At 32.9% G+C, this 24,245-nt stretch overlaps 1 long non-coding RNA gene across 1 annotated transcript; it reads left to right on the top strand.

Annotated features, from left to right (window-relative positions):
* Positions 1-11,700: 11,700 nt before the first annotated feature.
* On the top strand, positions 11,701-23,204 carry LOC143072591 (uncharacterized). Its single transcript, XR_012977246.1, has 2 exons — positions 11,701-11,976; positions 21,481-23,204. It is a non-coding gene; the product is annotated as an uncharacterized LOC143072591 (long non-coding RNA).
* Positions 23,205-24,245: the final 1,041 nt, after the last annotated feature.

Raw genomic sequence — 24,245 nt, forward strand, 5'->3', positions numbered from 1 at the left:
ACTATCTGATCTCTGTCGGATTACATTCGGTAGCATCGGGACGCAGTCGTGACAGACTCGGTCGAATTTTACCTGGCGAAAGATACAAATCGAATTTCCATCCACGTTTCACAGGATCTTGATCAGACTTTTGACAAATTTTAATCGGGAATGGTCCTGTCAAGGACGGCAGTAAAAATCGTGAATGTGTGACCCCAGCTTAACATATAACTTTGTCATTGTCAGTGAGATTAGCAAATGAATCACTTTCTCTGTTAATGCAATTAAAATATTTTAATCTAATATTTGAATTATGAAAACAATTTATTAAGAAATGTTTCTCATCATCTAGTACTTTGCATTTTTTGCAAAGTGAAAGTCTCTCTTCGCGAGGAATTTTAAAATGCCTTCCTTTTTCAATTAATAATGAATGATATCAATATAAGAACATTTGTGAGTATGCTTCAAATACTCATAACAAAAAGGCATCCGTAGTGATAAAGGATTGCTGTTATGAACTCGAAGAAAAACACATTCCATGATAGTTATTATCAAAGACTGAGATATTATAAACGTAACACTCCTTGTATTCATTGACCTTGACTGAAATAGTTTTTAATGCAGTGTTCAGTCAAGTACGTATAAAATAAAAATTTTAATGCAGTGTTCAGTCAAGTACTTAGGCAGCAACCATTTGATTTTCTGGAGGGGGCTATGGTATTTATTTCGCGACAAGTCGAAACAATTTTTTTCTTTTAATTTTAGCATTACATATAGTGGCAGCTGAGGGTGAAACAAACAATTTTTTTTTCTCAGAATCAAAAACAAATATTTTTTCTCCAAAAACTGGAAACAAACTTTTTTTTCCAAAAAAAAAACATAGCCCCCCCCCCTCCCCCAGAAAATCAAATGGTTGCTGCCTTATGAAATAAAATTTGTGGTTTCCATTAATTATAAAAGCCACTGAAGCAAGATATCTATATTGACCTGTAATGGTTACTTTTATAAATTGTGACTTGGATGGGGAGAGTTGTCTCATTGACACTCATACCACATCTTCTTATATCTATATAGGTTTTGAAAATATAAGTAAAGGTTTTGAAAATATAAGTAAATAAACTGGCTTTATGATTTCATGTTGGTCAGTTATGCAGTATGCCTCTCCATTTAACAAAGATCAATAAAAAGTTATGGTCACTGGGGAGAGTGGACTCGGCAACTGCATGACATATGTTTATTATTTCTTCCCTGTCCCGTGGTTGTATTTATATTCTGGTGATGTATTTGACACTGTGTTATTTGTTTACTTCACGTTTGCCATCAATTCCATTAGGGTAAATTGAATAAAGATTTGAATATATACATCCCAATTGCGGCCCCTACGACACTCAAATGAATTTGAAAAAAAATATATGTAATAATAATAATTCCATGACATTAATAAGCTTAACACTCCTTTTATTCATTGACCTTCGAATAGTCTGGTTAAGCATTAATCAATCAGCAGGTGAGTGATCTAGACCTTACTGCATTAATCAGTCAGGTACGTATCAATCAAATTTGGGGTTTCCATTTTTTTTCTAAAATTAAAAGTCACTGAAGTAAGATTGGTTTTGAAAAGATAAGTAAATATATACATATATATATAGTATCTATTGTAAGTACATGTTTAGTACATCAAAATATTATTTTCATACAATTCAATTAGAATTTACAGACGTCAACGTTTTAAACATAAGTTCATGGTGGGTTTAAATTGTTGAAGATGTTATCGACTGTACGATTAAAGTACGATAAACATGTTATCGAAAGGATCAGATTATTTGCCCATACTTTTAAAGAGAACGTTCATTCCTCCCCTTTTTTCGTTTTATTACATTGCAGAGTGTAATATCTCATATGTCGAAAGCATAAAACAGTGTTCGCAAAATGCGCTTCTGAATATTGTATTAGACATTTATAAATATTTCTTGGTGTTTTATTACTCCAAATCATAACACTGTATTCTACAGATGGAAGAATTTCGCTAACAAATATGCAGATCATGCAAATACAGTTGTAAAATAAAGACAAAGCAGGGGCGTAGCTAGAAAGAAACGATGTGGAAGCAAAAATGTTGGGACCCTATTATGCAGATTTTTTTTTTTCGGTTTTCGGTCATAGGACGGTTAAAAGAGGAGCTATACGTAGATAAAAATTTATGAATGTAAAACTATTAAAAAATCTTCTGAATATAGTAATACATAAACAACACATATTTGTGATACAGAATTTACTCAAAATTGTCCAAAATCTTCTCTTCGGGTCTGGGCAGAAACAACTGAACTTCTCTATTACTTTGTCAACATTCACACTCAAATCCCGAAATGCTATGTAACTTTCGTTGTTCATTGTTGATCGTACATTTGTTTTCAATTACATACGTAGAACCGTGACTGATAGATCTCAGGGCCATCATGGCATGGTAGCACTCGCGAGATGTTATAAACCAGCGTACGTGTTCGGCATCGAGCGACCTCCCAATTGAATTCGTCAAAATTACATGCTAGGTCAGTTTCGTATGTTTCAGACAATATTGAGATTTGTTCGTTTGCCAGTGATATTTCCTACAACACGATGAAGCAGATACAGCACAAAGAAGCGATTTTCTGATAACTTGACGCGACTCCACTGTCCAGTTGCCTTATCAAATGGTATATGAACGCAAAAAATAATGAGACTTTCCAATACTGTTTTGGCGTGGTTGTAGGGTGATTGTCTCCGGTAGTCTGTCAACCACATCACCTCGGCATATTTTCAATGATATCGAAGGAATCTGATAATTAATGCCGATTGGTACATCTCATTCCAAACTGATAAACTACACTGTAAAATGTGCTCCAAAACTACATATCTTTAATACTTAGACTGAGTATTACAAATTCAAAAGTAAAAATCTTGTAAAAATTACAAGTAACCTTCCGATTTTGTCATAATCTCCAAAAAAAAATTTATTTTGAAACCAAATGTCGTTATAATAATTTAATGATATTTCATCAATTAAAAAAAGTGACAACATAGGTGTTTCCTTTAACATTCAATTTATAAATTTTTATTTTGCCATTTCTTTTTTTGAATGCCGAATCAATGTGAACGCAACTTCGGAGCTACGATCTTTTTCTGAATGAACAGCTTCATCAACACTTGTAACTAGGTTGTCAAACTAATATCCGGGATAGACGGAAAAGACACCAACAGTCTCCGATTCCGATTGACCAACTCATCCTTCTCTCTTCTGCTTTTTTTTTTTTTTTTTTTTTTTTTGTTGTTTTGTGAAAACGACGTGGATGCACGTGCTGTCGTGCCTCCGGGTAGCTACGCCCCTGCAAAGAAAGTCTGTAAAAACGAGGGTATATTGAAAAGGGATAGAAATTTTGCCTTTCAAGAGGCCACCTACGTACCCCTTCTTCCCCCAAAAAAGTTGTTACAATGGTTCTTAAAAAAGCGTGAATACCCTCTTTAAGCCCAAGTCCCACTAAACCACGATAGCACCACGCTCACCGCAATCTAAAAAAAATTCAGATCGTGGTGAGCTCGCAGTATGAGCGGCATGAAAACGTAAATTTTCGTTTCAGTCTCGTTGCTACTACGTCCACATTTACGCTGCTATGTGTACCGATCCTTCTACGATTATACCGCACGTTCTCACCACGCTTATTCTGCGACCTCATTATAATAATAATAATAATAATAATATCTTTATTTAGAGAGAGTAACTCATTTGGATTACACCAATTTTCAATAAGGCTCTCTTAATACAATAATAATTACATTACAAATAAACAATGCATCAATAATAATGGTAAATAAAAATTATGTACAATTTAAAATACAATAAACAATTATGATATGGCATTACAGTAAAAATATGATGGTAATGTTAAAAGTACATAGATTTGTATTTATGTTTAAATTCGGATACTGTATTTGATTTTTTTTATTGAATTAGGAAGAGCATTCCACACTTTTGGTCCATTGTACGAGAAACTAGACTTATACAACTCTGTATTTGGTTTTGGAATAATAAAATTATCTGAGGATGAAAATCTCGTATTATATTTTTGGTTTGCAGAAGCTGATACAATAAGACTGGACATATATTCTGGAGCTAAGCCATGTTTTGCCTTATACATTAGTAATGATTTGTGATAAAGTATTCTTTGTGTGATTGGCACAATGTTACATTCGTGAAATAATTCTCTTGAAGGTTTGGTGTAATCATGTTCGTCTAAAATTATTCTTGCTGCCCTTTTTGCAGTTTTAGTAAACTATCTAATAGAAAGTTATTACAGTTTCCCCATATTGAACAACAATAATCTAAGTGAGGTAAAACGTAAGCGTTATAGTACATTTGTCTAGCTTTATGATTTAGATATTTCTTTATCCTTTTTAGTAAAGCTAAAGAAGAGTTAACTTTTTTGATAATATAATCGATATGAGAAGACCAAGATAGAGATGCATCAATAAAAACATCTAGAACTTTTTCACATGTACTTTCTATAATTTGTTGTCCATTTAAAGCAAGATTAATGTTTTCATTTGATGTAACGGAAAGCTTTTGTTTAGATCCAATGCATATAGCTTTCGTTTTAGATACATTTACAGCCATTTTATTGTCATCACACCAGCGAAAAATATCTCGTAAAACCGTATTAAGTGTTTGACTGATGCAACTTTTGTTTTGTCCAATGACTGATATGGTGCTATCATCAGCAAATAAATCGGTGTTATGATTAGGATTAGACAAAGGAAGATCATTAATAAAAATTAAAAACAACACCGGTCCTAATACGGATCCTTGAGGTACACCCGTTTTTTGTTTTTGTACGTCTGAAAATGTATTTGAAATAGATACTTTCTGATATCTGTCAGCCAAATATGATGTAAACCAACGTAATGAAGTATAAGCTAATTTGTATTTGTTTAATTTTTGAACGATTATCACGCTCTTTCTACGCTCATCACGTCCTCACTACGACCATAACAAGATTTATTCGATTGCAACATGATCTTACCATGCTACTACTGCGATTATAACACGCGCTTATATTTACCCCGGTCATAATACGATCATATCACGATCATACCGCGATCTTACTGCACTCTTAGCAATAACGTCAACATCGTGTTCCACATAAATATTATATATCATTCCTTCAATTTCTCATTGATACAAAATCATTTAAAGTGATATCCAAAATTTGAAAATAACTTGAGTGACCAAGAAAAATCTAAGTAAACGAAGACAGCAACAAGGAACTTCATACATGTATGACCACAGAATGAAGACGTACAGAAAACTTAAAAAGTAAATGACCAAGCTGGACTCCTCCAAAAAAACTTGAAATCGAGCACGGATCAGGTGCACCAGTAGAAAAAGAATGTATTTCATCCTGTAATCAATGGGAAAAATCGTTTTCCTGTTTGCAACTGTCACAATATGACGATCTATACTGGTCTAATACTGTCCTGTGTCTGATCTCCTTTCCATTTCATTGTCCTGAATATGCATGCAATATTTGCCACTTGACATTAAACAACCATTCGACAATTAATTTTGTCCACATTGCGGACCAGTTTCATGACTCTTTTCACAAGTTGCCAATAAAATCTGATAAGATATTAACTCAATATAAAAAAAAGATATAAAAGTCAATCATAATTTTGATAATCACTCAATCAGTCGAAAAATACGGGTTAAAAACGTTCTAATAAAAATGTGATTTTTCATGCATGCGCAGCTCCTTACTGAGTAACTGAAAGTGAAATGTTGCTACTCATTTCTCAATTTAAGGGAACGGAAGCATTCTAATCAAACCTTAAGAACATACTCACCCCTTCTCGTCCAATGAAAAGTCAGTTTTTTGCCCTCTAATTTTCACTAGTACATGGTTTTCCATGCACTATGAAATGCTATACATGAATGACTTTTCATTGTCAGTTAAATTGAATTATGAAAGTGAACTCTAAATAGCTGCACTAACGAACTGTTACGAAGTGTACAATCCCCTAAGGCATTTTCCTTGGGAAAATAGCCTACTGATTACAGATGAATGAGAAAAGATTGAAATAAAAACCTTTTGAATTTTGCAAAATTTCATGCATTTTCTAATGGTACACATAATAGAATACACAAAAAAAATATGGTAAGGATAAATAAAATGATATTTCTTTAATTAATATACCTTACATTTGAGGGATTATTTTTCTTTCCTTCAAAAAAACACAATGTCAGACTGGTGATATATAAAGCAAAGGGTTGTCGGAGAAACGCAATACATTTAAATTTATCAATAAAAAGTAAGCATTTAATGTTTAATGGTCTGAATTCAAATATTCATACAGAGAGTTTTATATCTATAAATAAAAAATCAAATTCCAAAAAGGGGATTTATATAACATTGTGTTGCTTTTTAAAATAAAAAAAAATGTAAAGATGTATGAGTATTAAAATTTACCTGAAGCAGAAGAAACACAATTTATCCTTCACCAACTATGTCCGTGCTATTTCATTTCATTCATTGAAATGATCATTACCTATGTTTTATATTTAGTTCATTATAAAAAGTGAACTCTTATTTAGGTTTGAATATTACAATGGGAAAGGAAAATTTTGTAAGGTCACTCGAAAGTGTGAATATGTTCTAAATTGGTCAGACAATACTTGATCATGTTTTATGAAGATTTAAGCCCTCGGCTTCGCCTTGGGCTTAAATCTTCATAAAACATGACCAAGTATTGTCTAACCTATAAATAGAAACCAAGTATTGTTTTTTTAACTATTCAGAACTATGAAAAATAATAGCAATGTATACGCATGCGCAGTAATCGTGAATCTATTTTTCGTGACGAAATGTATTTAATATCAAAGTGGCGAAAATGGGTCCCCCTCGCCAAATAAAAACACTGTTTTTCTCACATGTTTGCACGTGTTTTACTACTGAATATTTATGATCTCGGGGCAATTTAAAAAATCGTTTAACTTTATTAAATAGTTAAATTCATTAAATGGCGAATATGGGCGCCCGACTTTACGTATAGTTTTTCGGAAACAACGCAGTCATGCAACCAAAATCTGCGTAAGGGTGAGGGTAGAGGTAGAGACAGAGGCAGATCTGATAGTAACGAATCATGATCCAGAAGATATATGTCGGACCGACTAATCCAACCTGAATCACAAATGATTGCTGGTCCATCAAGTTCAATGACGATGTTTTAGTAAACGATAGTAGGGATGACACAAATGTGTCAAGCATGGTTGAGCCGTTGGCTGAGAAAAAGGACAAGAGGTCAAAATTACATACAGACAATCAAAAGCTGGAGAGATTTATAAATTGTATATGCCAATGACAATGAGCATGATGATCCGGTAGTATTATAAACGTAGACGGGTCGTAATAACAGCGTGATGAGGACGGCATAGGCGTGCTAAAATCGTACTATGGTCTTGAACAGCTTGATAAAAGCGTGGCATAGACGAGGTATAGTCGTAGTGGACGTGTGTTTGGGTCGCGGTACGAACGTAATGGTCGTAGTGAGATCGTAGTAAAGTCGCTGTGAGATCGTATCGCAGTCTCCCCGACTAGAATCGCGCTTTCGCTACGCTGTTGCTCCGATGGCACGACAACCTTACTGCGCTCTCACTACGCTTCTTCTACGACCTGAATTCGCCACGACTGCACCACGATTGTTTTGAACATGTTCAAAGTTGGACACGCTCATCACGATCATGAAGACATCACCAAGACCGTACGACCTTACTACGATCTGCACGATCGCACTCGATAGTTAGTTCGATGCCGTTTAGACTAAAATACACACGAAACGAAGTTTCATATTTTCGAGCCCACCCCCTGTAAATTGTTTATTCAAGACTTTTCAAACTTTGGATAAATGTTTTACTTTGTTATAAATCGAATATGAAAATTTGAGTGTCTAATCGCCTTTTCGACAGCATTCGTGTACATTACTTTTTAAGAAAAAGAACTAACGAAAAAGGATTTCATACTGCATTTATGGTATCATCCTATTACTAGTATTTCGTAGGACATTTTCTGTATACTGTATATTTACAGCACCCCCAGTTCTTCATTTTCAAACCATTATTCGACTGTCTGTAAGTTCTATTCGGGTCCTCATACATTAAATATTGTTAGCACAAAATTAAAACTGACCTTAAAAGCGCAGCGCCGAATTTGAGGAACCTATTTTATTCTGGTTGTTATAGCTTGTGATTAACGGGTTGCATTCACAACATGTTTATGCATGTTTATGCAATTTGAATACTGTACTCAAAGCACTGGATACAACAGTAATGTAAAACGGACACAGAGCATGACTTAGTACGGAGGAATAACAGAATACAATAAATAATGTATCTATAATTCATATTAACAATTAAAGTATTTAATCGTATCGTCCATACTATTACTTTTTCCATGCATAATAAATAAATTACTATTAAAATGTTAACGGGATGGATGAGTTAAGCAATCAGCCAATAAGACAACCAATATAAATCAATGACTTGGTTTTTTTTAAGTAAAAATTAACTGTTGTGTATAATTTTAAAAATATTCACACGTTAAACTTCAACCCCACCTATTCACCGAGTTTAAGCCGATTCTTAAATTTTTTATGGTCTTTTACAATTCATAATGCAAGTACTTCTAGTTTATGCATTTTCTCCCATTGTTGTAGCACTGCAACTAGGAGAACTCAATCAAAACAACCAAGATAACATGGTTGGAAGAGCCTTTCCTTTGCCGACAGTAAACATTGAATATGTTTTAGGAATAATCATATTTCGTAAATGTAAATGTTCATGTTTTAAGATGCATATTGTCTCCTGGGTGACAAAACAATTGCACTAAGGTACTCTGATTTTCGAAGAATGTACCGGTTATTTATATTTGAGGGAGATAAGTCGCAATTTTAGTCAATGAAACTAAATGAAGACTTTTTTCAATCAAAATGCCATCAATGACATTTTTGAATAATCTTAGTGCATAAACTTTGCATTCATTTAACTAGATCAATGTATGTAACTTATTGGAGTGTGTTACCACACATTTTCGTGTCAGCTGGTTTTTTACGAGAGTGCATTCATCCTAATATGGGAATTCCATAATCAAACAGCATATCACTATATAATAAAAAATGTATTTAAATTGAAGTACACATATTTTATATTATTTAATTCGGGCGGAATTATAATTATAGGGATGCCTTGCAATTAACCTTAGTACTAAATGTGTTGGTGAGGATTCAGAAAGGTAAGATCAATGTCACGCAAAACCAGTCAGTTAAACTTTAAGGCGATTTTCAAAATTTTGAAATTCTTGTACACGATGCATGTGATTTACCGAATAGATCGAGAGGTAAAATATTACTATAAAAGTATGTTACCATTGAAAACGAATTTCAAGAAAATATGCAGTTTTAAGTAAACTGGACAACCCATCTCGTTTGGGTTGCGAACTAATCACATCACTAAGCATACTAACTTACTTAGAAGAAATGACAAAGCTAGTCGGTTTATAGTAGGAAAAATGTTCTCGGGTGGATGGTTTACACAATGTATGTCATCTATGAACTAAACCCTTGTGAACTAAAAAAGAAATGCAGGATTCTTATTCCTATCATATAATATTCTCGTCCTGAATATGATCTGTGATATTTGCCGTGGATGTTATTCATCTATCCGATCTGATAAATATTTATAAATAGCGGCTTCAATAAAGCAAACAATTGGAAAACAGAACCATGGAGTCACTGCAAAACACGACCGTTTGTAAGAAGATTGTTTGACTTGTTATTGTTAACTGTTTTTGAAACGACATAAAAAAAAATCAACATTCATTGTCAAGCTAGGACATTTATGTAAAATTGTTGCGAAAGCGAGAGCTAGCGATCCTACATTACATCGCTTGCGGCATCAGCATTAAGGTTCTGTTTGTGATAAGCTTTGTAGTGCCAACAATACACTATTCAGGGCAAAATTTCGATGGATTTAATTTTATGCAGTTTACATTTCCTCACATTACGGAAATTCTTTTTGCACATGCTAAATTTGTACCTACATGGATTGTTAAACTAGACACTTGGAAAGACGTCAATTTTCAACATCAAGAATACGTATATCAAGAAGAAGAAACAATGATTTTCACAGACACTTCCCCCCTTATTTCCATGTATTAATGATAAATATACTTACTTTTTACAAACAACATCACACTTTTACATTGACAACACCAACCGTGGACGAGGCCGAACCTTTTGCGATTATTTTTAAAATTAATAGGTCTATTATACTTGATTTTTGTAGGAATTGTAACACTCAAGATAATTGATCTATATATTTGAATGAAAAAAATCAAGACGCAGGTAACATTGCATGGCTATAGCAATCGTCTATAAACTCTCTTTTATTGTTCCACTGACGATTTCTTTTGCAAAAGAAAAACGTAACTATACTGGAGAACATACCGATATATCAATAAATATACAAATGCATGCAAGAATATCTACGTATAGAAATAGGAAATCATTAATTGTTTATTTACAGAAATTTCTTCACATGTCTGAACTCAAGACCATTAAATTGTAGTGTACTATGGGATGCCAGATTATATGTAAATAAAAAGCATCGATTTCACAATTGTAATTGGGTATAATTGAACCTATGTTTATACGTATGAACTTGTTATGGTTCATAGTAAAGTGCTGTTTTGGCATCATTGAAGATGTTTAAGGACTGTGCCAGTTATAAGTCTTGTAAATAATACATTGAGTGATGAGAGTTTTTTTTTTAATGAAAAGTAATCAAGATATAATATACATTTTTTGTTCGTAAATAGGAACCAAAATTAAGTTCGTTTATTTTAAGGGAACCTTGTTTTACCAATTCAGTTACTGTGATGTTAATGACAAATTCGATTGATTTCCTACATGGTTATTGATTCCAACGATACCATGGTAAGACTATAAACCTTTATAGTTTTACTATTTGTACATGTAACAGTAAAGGGACAAAATAAGATAGTTGACATGTTAATACTGCGTAAAATCCGGCCTCGAACACGTTAATACTAATTGAAATATGGTGTCGATATAAGATTTTCGGTGGGATCTATTGAATTATTGATTTGAATAGACTTGAACCGAATTTTGTAGTAATTTATATCCCGCTCCCTACGAGACTTTGTCGATTATAACGGTGTAGAATTATTAGAGAATGTCTAGACTCGGAAAATTAATATATTGTAATATATACGGTAAGTGCACTTGCTTTATTCATCAGTGAAAATGAGTACATCTGATATATTTTTGTGAATCTGTGTTGTTTGTTTGCTGTCATGGATTGTCTGCAAATGTTCCGATGTCTATGATTCAAAAGCAATTAAAACTTTAGACCTTTTATGTTTGGTTTCAGGAGCTGCTCTGTTGACATTCCGTTTTTAGACATCCAATACAGGGAATTTATTGACCATTGCCATTAATATATTTATTTTCAATTTGGTAAACAAAAAGAAACCAATTAAATGCGTTATTTGGTAATTAAGAACTATTGATTTCATTTAAACGGTTTGATTTGAACCTGAACATGTTTCGTTTCGCACAAATATGCCAATAATTAACGGGCATTTATTATTGATATTACTTATATATATATATATTACTTTCTATGAAATATGTCTAAATAGGTAATTATAACAGATTGTTCGGAATTAAAAAAAATAGATCCAGTTGTTCATCCGTAACCTAATTTAAAATCCACAGTAACAGTAATTTTCACAGTCGGGTGATATTGGTGGTGAATTTATTTAATTTCTATCCTATTGTGTGGTAAACATATTTTCTTGTAAATTGGAATGTTCTGGCGTAAATGGATCGTGATGTTTATCTGTAACAAATTGTGATAAAAACGCATTTTGTAGAAAATCTGGAATCAAAAGCGTAAGTAATTTTTTTTCTTCACAACTATTGGCATGTCTAAATTTTGTAATTGAAACAATTTTCATGTTTTTTTTTTAATTTAGAAATGAAATTGTACACAATTTTATACCCCATGTAATAAAACTTTTTAATTTAAAAAAACGTTCTGACGGATAATGAATTATTAATGATATATAAACATGAAATATGAGCAACAGGATACATCATTTCGTTTAAAATTCATGAATACATCTCAAGCATGTTTTAATTTGTTTTTAAATGAAATCTGAGTTTAAAAAAATAGTTTTGTGGCCAGATAACTCGAAAGTTAAATATTGGAACGTATATTAACTTGTGAGTTTTTTTTATATCTTTTTATATCATTATTTCTATACCTTTGGACCTGTGTGTATTTCATGGACAGAGTCACATTCTTAAAATAATTATGATATTAAAGTTAACATTTCAAATCTGCAAATATATTCCAAACTTTTAATACTTCGATGCGCTTATTATAGAGTTTGGCATGTGCATATAATAGACACGTGTCTGTTACGGAAGACCATGTGTTGATTGACTTTGAGATGTCTTCTTGAATTTCAGAGTTGTGAGGCCCCTCATGGGGGGGGGTCCTAGTAATCACATAATCACCATTTTTTTGCCAATATAATCACATAATCATTAAATATTTGCTTATCTTTAGTAATCAAATAATCATAAACTAAAAATACAGTCCTAGGTAATCAAATAATCATGAAATATTTGGCTTAATAATCAAATAATCATTAAAAAAACCGGCCAAGTAATCACATAATCAAAAACCCCATGAGGGCCCTCAGTTGTTTGATTGCTGTCTCTTTTTCAAATGTCACTCATCTGCTATGTATTAGGGTAGTATATTGCCATTTCAACTAGAGTTGCTGGAATTATATCTGTAAAAATCCAATGTTCAAATTGACTTTCTATAAGTCTTATGAATACAGACATTTCATCTTTTTTTTTACGAGAAAGCCGTTTGAACAATACTTAAAAAGAACGTGAAATAAAACTTTTATTAACGCATCTGTAGTCTTTCTTTGACAAAGTTTTGGTTGCGAACACTAGACGGACACCTCTGTTGCAGAGGACTAGTGACGCAACGTTTTTGCTGCCGGAAATGCAAGGGAAAGGGATGCCTCTTTATTTCATTCGCAGTCACAATGCAATGAGTCATTTACATTTTTTAAAGTGTTTTCTATATCTTGTCTTACAATTCGTCGAAAATATTTGATTTGTTTTGTTTTTGTTTTTGTTGCCTGGTTGTATTCTTTTATTAAAAGACTACTGTTAGCGGCCACAAAATCAATTAAATATTTGGTAAATGACCACACTATATTTCTATATTTGCAATTTTATACATTTCTCTGATCTTTATTATTCACATCACACAAGGAAATTATGTTGTCAATAACGACTATTATAAACAAACGTGTGGTCAGGTAAAAAAGGAAAAATACGTTTTTTTATTTTGTCAATTTTAATTTAATCCTTTATGTGATATTATCTTGTGAGAATTATGTCAATATTATGTTTTGACTTTTGAAATACTTATTCCATTATTCGTATTCGTTAAATTATAAAATGTTTATAGATTACAGGTAAATACAATTTAATACCTATATGTAAGTCATCTTTGATAATATATTAATCTTAATAGTAATTTAACCCAATTCTTTTATTCGTCGGCTCATTTTGGTCACTCTGTAGTGTTATGGAGAACACGACTGACTTAGGAATCTAACCTTACTCGAAATGTATGCAAATTATCATTTATATCACCAAAAAAGAAATACCGGAAATATGTGTATCGAATCTACCTCCGACGAATTTCATTATTAAACTAAATCACTCCTTTGTTAAAAAAAATTAAATGACGAATATGTGAAGCATCGTTTTAGGTAATAACTCTCCCCCATAGAACTTAACATAACTGTGTAAAATTTGTGAACGAGAATATGAGTGTGTTTATATTAAAAAGGCAATTATGTTCTTATAAAAGTCTTTAATATTATTTTATGATTGCTCTAGAATTAAACCGCTGCAGATAAATATAATACAATGTTTCTGGTTAAACTAGTTTTATTTTATTGAAATAGATTGGTTTGAAATATATTTCCCTTGATATTCATGTGTAATTAAATTCACTTTCAAAAATGGAAAATAACCTTTTGAAACCTTTTATTAAACATTTCAAGTTTAAGCACTTTAATTGTCCAAGTATTTCTATTACCTATGTAAGATAGAATTATAGTTATATACAAACGTGACTTTAATATGTCATCCTTAATCTTGGGTTGATAATCCTTGTAGTACATACTAATTGTATATTTATTTTTAATAACCAGTTGATTATCCCATTTCTATTTTGAGTTTTTTGCTTTGAAAAATTCTTAGTTCAATTATGTTTTATGAAGTCTATTCAGCCATTCTACTAACAACATCCACCTTATTTATCAAATTACACGTTTTTATTCATGAAATCTTTAAATTCTTTATTATCTACCACTGAAAGTTAAACCATCAGCATCGGAGTTCATTATCACTGACCTACATGTAGTATACATTTTTGTTTAAGGGCCAGCTGAAGAAAACCTCCGGATGCGGGAGTTTCTCGCTGCATTGAAGACCCATTGGTGGCCTTCGGCTGTTGTCTGCTCTTCGGTCGGGTTGGTGTCTCTTTGCCACATTCCCCATTTCCATTTTCAATTCTAATAGAGAACCATTGCAACTGAAATCATACTCTTAGAGAACCGTTGCAACATGAACCATACTAATAGAGACCCCTTGCAACATGAACCATACTAATAGAGAACCCTTGCAACTAAAAGCATACTAACAGAGAACCTTGCAAAATGAATAATCCTAAAAGAGAACCCTTGCAACTTAAAAAATACCAATAGAGATCCCTTGCAACATGAATCATACCAATAGAGAACCATTGCAACTGAAATCATACTCTTAGAGAACCGTTGAAACATGAACCATACTAATAGAGACCCCTTGCAACATGAAACATACCAAAAGAGAACCATTGCAACTTAAAACATACCAATAGAGAACCCTTGCAACATGAATCATACCAATAGAGAACCATTGCAACTTAAAACATACCAATAGAGAACCCTTGCAACATGAATCATACCAATAGAGAACTCTTGCAACATGAATCATACCAATAGAGAACTCTTGCAACATAAAACATACCAATAGAGAACTATTGCAACTTAAAACATACCAATAGAGAACCCTTGCAACATGAATCATACCAATAGAGAACTCTTGCAACATGAATCATACCAATAGAGAACTCTTGCAACATGAATCATACCAATAGAGAACTCTTGCAACATGAATCATACCAATAGAGAACCCTTGCAACATGAAACATACCAATAGAGAACCCTTGCAACTTAAAACATACCAATAGAGAACCCTTGCAACATGAATCATACCAATAGAGAACCATTGCAACTGAAATCATACTCTTAGAGACCCCTTGCAACATGAACCATACAAATAGAGAACCCTTGCAACTAAAAGCATACTAATAGAGAACCTCGCAACATGAATCATACTTATAGAGAACCCTTGCAACATGAATCATACCAAAAGAGAACCCTTGCAACTTAAAACATACCAATAGAGAACCCTTGCAACTTAAAGCATACCAATAGAGAACCATTGCAACTTAAAGCATACCAATAGAGAACTCTTGCAACATGAAACATACCAATAGAGAACCCTTGCAACTTAAAACATACCAATAGAGAACCATTGCAACTTAAAGCATACCAATAGAGAACTCTTGCAACATGAAACATACCAATAGAGAACCCTTGCAACTTAAAGCATACTAATAGAGAACCTTGCAACATGAATCATACCAATAGAGAACTCTTGCAACATGAATCATACCAAAAGAGAACCCTTTCAACATGAATCATACCAATAGAGAACCCTTTCAACATGAAACATACCAATAGAGAACCCTTGCAACTTAAAGCATACTAATAGAGAACTCTTGCAACATGAAACATACCAATAGAGAACTCTTGCAACATGAAACATACCAATAGAGAACTCTTGCAACATGAAACATACCAATAGAGAACCCTTGCAACTTAAAGCATACCAATAGAGAACCCTTGCAATATGAATCATACCAATAGAGAACTCTTGCAACATGAAACATACCAATAGAGAACCCTTGCAACATGAAACATACCAATAGAGAACCCTTGCAACTTAAAGCATACCAATAGAGAACCCTTGCAACTTAAAACATACCAATAGAGAACCCTTGCAACTTAAAACATACCAATAGAGAACTCTTGCAACATGAAACATACCAATAGAGAACCCTTGCAACTTAAAACATACCAATAGAGAACCCTTGCAACTTAAAACATACCAATAGAGAACTCTTGCAACATGAAACATACCAATAGAGAACCCTTGCAACATGAATCATACCAATAGAGAACTCTTGCAACATGAAACATACCAATAGAGAACCCTTGCAACTTAAAGCATACTGATAGAGAACCCTTGCAACATGAATCATACCAATAGAGAACTCTTGCAACATGAATCATACCAATAGAGAACTCTTGCAACATGAAACATACCAATAGAGAACCCTTGTAACATGAATCATACCAATAGAGAACTCTTGCAACATGAAACATACCAATAGAGAACCCTTGCAACATGAATCATACCAATAGAGAACCCTTGCAACATGAATCATACCAATAGAGAACTCTTGCAACATGAAACATACCAATAGAGAACCCTTGCAACATGAATCATACCAATAGAGAACCCTTGCAACATGAATCATACCAATAGAGAACCCTTGCAACATGAATCATACTAATAGAGAACCTTTGCAACATGAAACATACCAATAGAGAACCCTTGCAACTTAAAACATACCAATAGAGAACCCTTGCAACATGAATCATACCAATAGAGAACTCTTGCAACATGAATCATACCAATAGAGAACTCTTGCAACATGAATCATACCAATAGAGAACTCTTGCAACATGAAACATACCAATAGAGAACCCTTTCAACTTAAAGCATACTGATAGAGAACCCTTGCAACATGAATCATACCAATAGAGAACTCTTGCAACATGAATCATACCAATAGAGAACCCTTGCAACTTAAAACATACCAATAGAGAACCCTTGCAACATGAAACATACCAATAGAGAACCCTTGCAACATAAATCATACCAATAGAGAACCCTTGCAACATGAATCATACCAATAGAGAACCCTTGCAACTTAAAACATACCAATAGAGAACCCTTGCAACATGAATCATACCAATAGAGAACCCTTGCAACATGAATCATACCAATAGAGAACCCTTGCAACATGAATCATACCAATAGAGAACCCTTGCAACTTAAAACATACCAATAGAGAACCCTTGCAACATGAATCATACCAATAGAGAACCCTTGCAACATGAATCATACCAATAGAGAACTCTTGCAACATGAAACATACCAATAGAGAACCCTTTCAACTTAAAGCATACTGATAGAGAACCCTTGCAACATGAATCATACCAATAGAGAACCCTTGCAACATGAATCATACCAATAGAGAACCCTTGCAACTTAAAACATACCAATAGAGAACCCTTGCAACATGAATCATACCAATAGAGAACCCTTGCAACATGAATCATACCAATAGAGAACCCTTGCAACATGAATCATACCAATAGAGAACCCTTGCAACTTAAAACATACCAATAGAGAACCCTTGCAACTTAAAACATACCAATAGAGAACCCTTGCAACTTAAAACATACCAATAGAGAACCCTTGCAACATGAATCATACCAATAGAGAACCCTTGCAACATGAATCATACCAATAGAGAACTCTTGCAACATGAATCATACCAATAGAGAATCCTTGCAACATGAATCATACCAATAGAGAACCCTTGCAACATGAATCATACCAATAGAGAACCCTTGCAACATGAATCATACCAATAGAGAACCCTTGCAACATGAAACATACCAATAGAGAACCCTTGCAACTTAAAACATACCAATAGAGAACCCTTGCAACTTAAAACATACCAATAGAGAACCTTGCAACATGAATCATACCAATAGAGAACCCTTGCAACATGAAACATACCAATAGAGAACCCTTGTAACATGAAACATACCAATAGAGAACCCTTGCAACTTAAAACATACCAATAGAGAACCCTTGTAACATGAAACATACCAATAGAGAACCCTTGCAACTTAAAACATACCAATAGAGAACTCTTGCAACTTAAAACATACCAATAGAGAATCTTGCAACATGAATCATACCAATAGAGAACCCTTGCAACTTAAAACATACCAATAGAGAACTCTTGCAACATGAATCATACCAATAGAGAACCCTTGCAACATGAATCATACCAATAGAGAACCCTTGCAACTTAAAACATACCAATAGAGAACCCTTGCAACATGAATCATACCAATAGAGAACCCTTGCAACTTAAAACATACTGATAGAGAACCCTTGCAACATGAAACATACCAATAGAGAACTCTTGCAACATGAAACATACCAATAGAGAACCCTTTCAACTTAAAACATACTGATAGAGAACCCTTGCAACATGAAACATACCAATAGAGAACTTTTGCAACATGAATCATACCTATAGAGAACCTTGCAACATGAATCATACCAATAGAGAACCCTTGCAACATGAAACATACCAATAGAGAACCCTTGCAACTTAAAGCATACTGATAGAGAAATAAACATTTGATAAGTCATTAATAAGTGTGGGTTTTGTTTCCCAAATAGTTCTTTATATTACAGTAACCTTTAATAATTATGTTAAGATAGCTTTAATGCTACTGTTTAACTTTGCTGACCCATATCATATATAAAACGTGACATAGTATACCAAAGATCATTTTAAATGTATTTATAAGTCATGCATAAAAGCATAGACGGTTTTATGCATACTCCATGATAGTTGTTCATAATTTTATTACAGTAAACTTGCGTACAAGTCGTCAAGAAAATATTTCGAATACGAATTTCTTAACTACTTTCCGTGTGATTCAGAATAATGGCTGAAGAGGGGTTGGGTTTTTTTGCGGTTTTTTTTTTGCGTCTGAAATAAAGACATTAATTTGGGGTTCATGTGTCTGTTTTGCTTCAATAGTTCGTTACTTAAACAGAGGCGAAAGATATCGAAGGGAAAATCAAACTAATAAATCGAAAAAATTTGCAAAAAAACCAACGAAAATTAATTAAAAAAACACAACACAGAAAAACTGGAACTCCGCAACAATCCGATGGTTATCGTGATAAATATACAAAAATGTACCTTCAAACAAGTAGAAATGGTCGATTCGAGCCAAGTGACAGTTCACGGACATATAAATAATGCCATTTATCAAATAAAACCCGAACTTTGTGTTTTATTTGCCTTGGTCAATTCTTATTCTGTGCTGACAAAAGATGAATATGATTAATGCATCTGAAAACAGAATGTATATTAACGAATGAGGCATTGCACAAAACATCTCCTGAAGTAGTTTTAAGTAGTAACTTATCGGTGAAAGGGGATGCTGAAATTGTATTGAGCAGGCGGGCGTCGTGGTTGGTAACGAGTCACTGAAAAGAAAATAGAAAATAGTACTTAAGTAGTTGATATTTTATCAGAAGGGTCAGACGAACGGATATGGGAATCAAATTATCTCGTAAAATGTTCCGAACAATAAAAAAATAAGCGGGTCCATGAGCAATTGCAAACGTCACGTTAGATAAACAGAAATTTATATAAATAAAAAAAGTCTAGTAAACATACTATCAAAATCCCACAACTGTACATATTTACATTAATATTTATCGAAATGATCTTTGGCGTTCAATTTCACCGATTAATTCATTTAAATATAAAGGATAAAAGCAATTTTATATTTGTAAAAAGAATTTATTTTAATCCATGTATAACATTAATCCTAATCAAGTATATATTTTCACTGAAACGTACAGTTAGTGGGGGAAATGTCTAGGTTCAATGAGATATTATACCTTTTTAAAGATGGTAAGTGCTACTTATATTAATTTTGTGCTATTATATAAGACTTTGTATTCAAGTGTTCAAAAGATGTAATATGCGGCCAATTTCTCTTGTATTTACCGTCAGTATAGAAAGACCAGTTTAAGAAGCACTTAATTTTAACATCAATATGTGTATTTTGCGATTTTGATGATAGTGTGTCATACCTACTAAAAAGAAGTTTCTAAATTGCGAGGAAAAATAGAATATGTACATTATGTAATTAGGGAACAGGGGACGAGTTTCATATATTGTTATCTGTAAAAATGCTAATGTTTATACTCTTAGATCAAAGTTTATACCAAATTATTATATAATGCATCCAAGCAAGAAGAAATTTACTGCTGTCTATATTTAACGTACACGTTCAAAGGAAACTGTCAATTTCGTAAAGAAAATTTTGAAATCATGAATTTAACTTATAATATCAATTGCCTTTTACAATATACTATGTATTTTTGTTTCGTCTGTCCTGTCTCGCTATTATTAACTTATGTTTGTAATTATGTTTTCTTGTACCCCTGTGTGTGTCTAAGGTAATGAATACAATCTTTTTTTGATAAACATTTCAGAACAGATGACAAAAAAAGATCTCGCAATTTAAATGAATCTGTTATATTATGAGTTGTTAATGATAGTTAACAAAAGTTACAATGCACTCAAATAGAAAAATATAAATCGTCCAATTAAAAACATGCATTTGCAAAGCGGTGAGTGCAAGTTTCAAACAATCATATCAAGTATACATGTACTTCGGTAAGTTATGAAATACCGAGTTATTGCACATTTATTTTGCGGTAAATATTGATAAAAAATCAACACCTAATTTCGAAGATGAAATTCATACTATTTAAATATGTGCGAAGGAAATCAATTATTTTTAGTCTATTTTAATTAAAACATATTAAAGTTCAAACATCGATTTAATGTTTTATGTACTCTAGTAATGGCTTTTAGTGTTACTTTTGATGGCTAGTATACTATTTGTAACACGATAAAAAGGATATTAGAAACCAAAACGATCAAAGATAAAGTATGTAATTAATTTTGGTTGACCCTGAATGAAAATGTGTAATATATTTGAATAATTTAGTAAGGTTGTCCTCAATATATATAACTACACTTGTGTAGAACTGAATGATGTAGATATTGATAGTTATATACAGAACATTTTTAAAAAATGCTTTTATACATCAGTATATCATGAAAGATATTTAGTTTTAGATTTTGTCATCTCCCTTCATTGTTACTGTCTCTGGCTCTGAAATAATATACTAGTATAGGGGTCTGATTTAGCCTGATAATCATATAGTTATTTAATGGCTTTCATTTCTTAAAACGTGTTTCTTATCTTTTTACAGATTACTGTAGTTAAAGAATAGGTAAAGCATCCAATGGCGGAATCAACATCGCCATTACCACCATCTAACAGAAATACAGAACGAGGTACAAACCACGACTCTGAGATAGACGACAGAGATATATTTGATACTCCTAGGGAGGAAATAGACGTTGGAAACAGTATTGAAAGAAATAAAAGAGATGATCAGACAAACGGGAATGACACTTCTCGTTCCAGAAATTCACAAATAAACGATAATGACACATCTCGTTCCAGAATTTCACAAATAAACGAGAACGACACATCTCGTTCCAGAAATTCACAAATAAACGGGAATGACATTTCTCGTTCCAGAAATTTACAAATAAACGAGAATGACACTTCTCGTTCCAGAAATTCGCAAATAAACGAGAATGAGACTTCTCAATCCAGAACTTCACAAATAAACGAGAATGACACTTCTCGTTCCAGAATTTCACAAATAAAGGAGAATGACACTTCTCGATCCAGAACTTCACAATCAAACGGGAATGACACTTCTCGTTCAGGAACTTCTCAAATAAACGGAAATGACACTTCACGTTCAGGAACTTCTCAAATAAACGGAAATGACACTTCACGTTCCAGAAATTCACTAATAAATGAGAATGACATTTCTCCTTCAAGAAGTTCACCAACAAAACCACGGGTGATTGATTCTGAAACTAAATACACCGTTGGAGAAGACAATTCACACCCAAACAACTCTGAAAATTCAAATAAAGATGGAAAAAATAGTGTGAATTCAAAAAAGGAGACAAAGCGAAATAATTATTCAAAGGAAGAAATATTAAAAGGAGATAATACAACACGTTCAAACCAGAATAATAAAAAAGACGAAACTGGGAAATCTCCAGATGGTGAGGACGAAAACGAAATCACGAATACCAAGAAGGTCGAAAAAGAAAATCAATCAGTTTCAGATGATGGAAACATAAATAATAACTCAAACCACCCGACATTTTCCGAAATTCAAAAAGCAAACGATGACAGCTTAAAGAGTCCTTCACGAGAACCAATAACGAATAACAATGTTACTTCATCAGCCAGTGAAAAACATTCTGACAGTGATAGATATACAGACAGCGAGACAACAGGTGGCAAATCGTCATTAAGTGAACATACGCCAAGAAGCCAGACAAAAAAGTCAAAAAAGAAACCAAAACGTAGTTCGAAGTCTCCTAAACCTACAAAGTCAAAAAGTATTTTGAAGACTGAAGAATCAAAGCCGCATAAACCTCTAGCCTTCATGTCTTCTTTATTGGAAGATGGAACTACTCCCCGTAATCCGACAAGAGACAGTGGGGATAGTACCGTTGTTTCATTGCCGGCAATAAACCGGCAAAATGTTATAAACAAGGTATACGTAGATGATACAGAGAAAATAGTTAACAAATATCCCAAACGAGACAAGGATTTCAAGTTAGAATTTGTATATGACCTAAGGCCAAAATATCCGTCTTGGTATGCACCTGAAAAAAGATTGAGTCGTCGAGAAGAAAAAGTCTTCAGCGATATGTCTGGCGTATATGCAGATTATAAACAACAGGACGAACGCCATCTGTCGAAGACAAAGACAATGGACGATAGACTGAAAAAACTTGAGAAATTAAAGAGAGAGGAAATCAAAGAGAAAAAAAGAAAGAAATTAGAAGCTGCTTATGAACAATATGAACAATTAAAAGACGTTCGCGAAAAATTCGATATTATGTGTTGGTATCGTAATCATACGCAATATATTACTCCGAGAGTTTTAGAACATGAAAAATTGAGTCGACATGTCTATGGACTTCCAGAATCTTTAAAAGAACAACAAAAATTGATAAAAAATCTAAAACGCAAACCAAAGAAACGAACGAAGAATGGAAATCGAATTGACAGTCACTAATAAACACATTTAATTCAATTCATTCAATATGTGAATGTGAGAATGTGCACAATACTAAAGATGGGAACAGCCATCCCTTAGAAAAATATTCACTTTTAATTCAATATTCTTAGATATCTATAATACTAAAAGTGGTAGTTTTGCATATCTAATTGGATATTTATTAAAAATATACTGACGTAAAAAGTGATGTGGTTCATGTGTATTGTTAATCTTTTGTAGCTACTATTTTCGTTCAAATATATATACAAGCAGTTCATAAAACATATTTACAAAACAGTAATCATGCATGGCATCATACGCCGCTACTCGCAGATCGAGATCGGGGCGAACCAGTGCGTCACATGGTTCTCTCTTTTTTTTCTCTCTCTTCCTTTTTCGTTTCAAAATCAACCTTTTCAAAACATGATCATAGAAAACCTTTTTGACCAATGTATATAGAAAAAGGGTACTTAATAAACAATTTGATTCCATACAATGAAAAATATGAAAGCAGATTGAATTAAGTGTTTGAAATTGACATTGTTCAATCTATATATAGTTTGGGTGTACACAGATAAATTACAATGATGACCATTGTTGTCAAAAAGTTTTCTCACGACATAATCTTAATCTTTATCCATGAAATATTTCCTAGTAACGCAAACACCACTAACGGGTGTCTCTTATAAAAATTATTTGCAAAGAATTCAAAATCTTATTTCCGAACATAATGCACTTCTAATAAAAATAAAAATAAAAATATTGAAACTTAAAGTAGTACTCATAAGAAATAATGACTTTTGATACCAAACACTACTAAAATTCACAACTTCACACAACTTCACACATTTTTACAACATGACAGTCTACCTCAT

The sequence above is a fragment of the Mytilus galloprovincialis genome, chromosome 4, assembly GCF_965363235.1.
Source record: "Mytilus galloprovincialis chromosome 4, xbMytGall1.hap1.1, whole genome shotgun sequence".
NCBI lineage: Eukaryota > Metazoa > Mollusca > Bivalvia > Mytilida > Mytilidae > Mytilus > Mytilus galloprovincialis.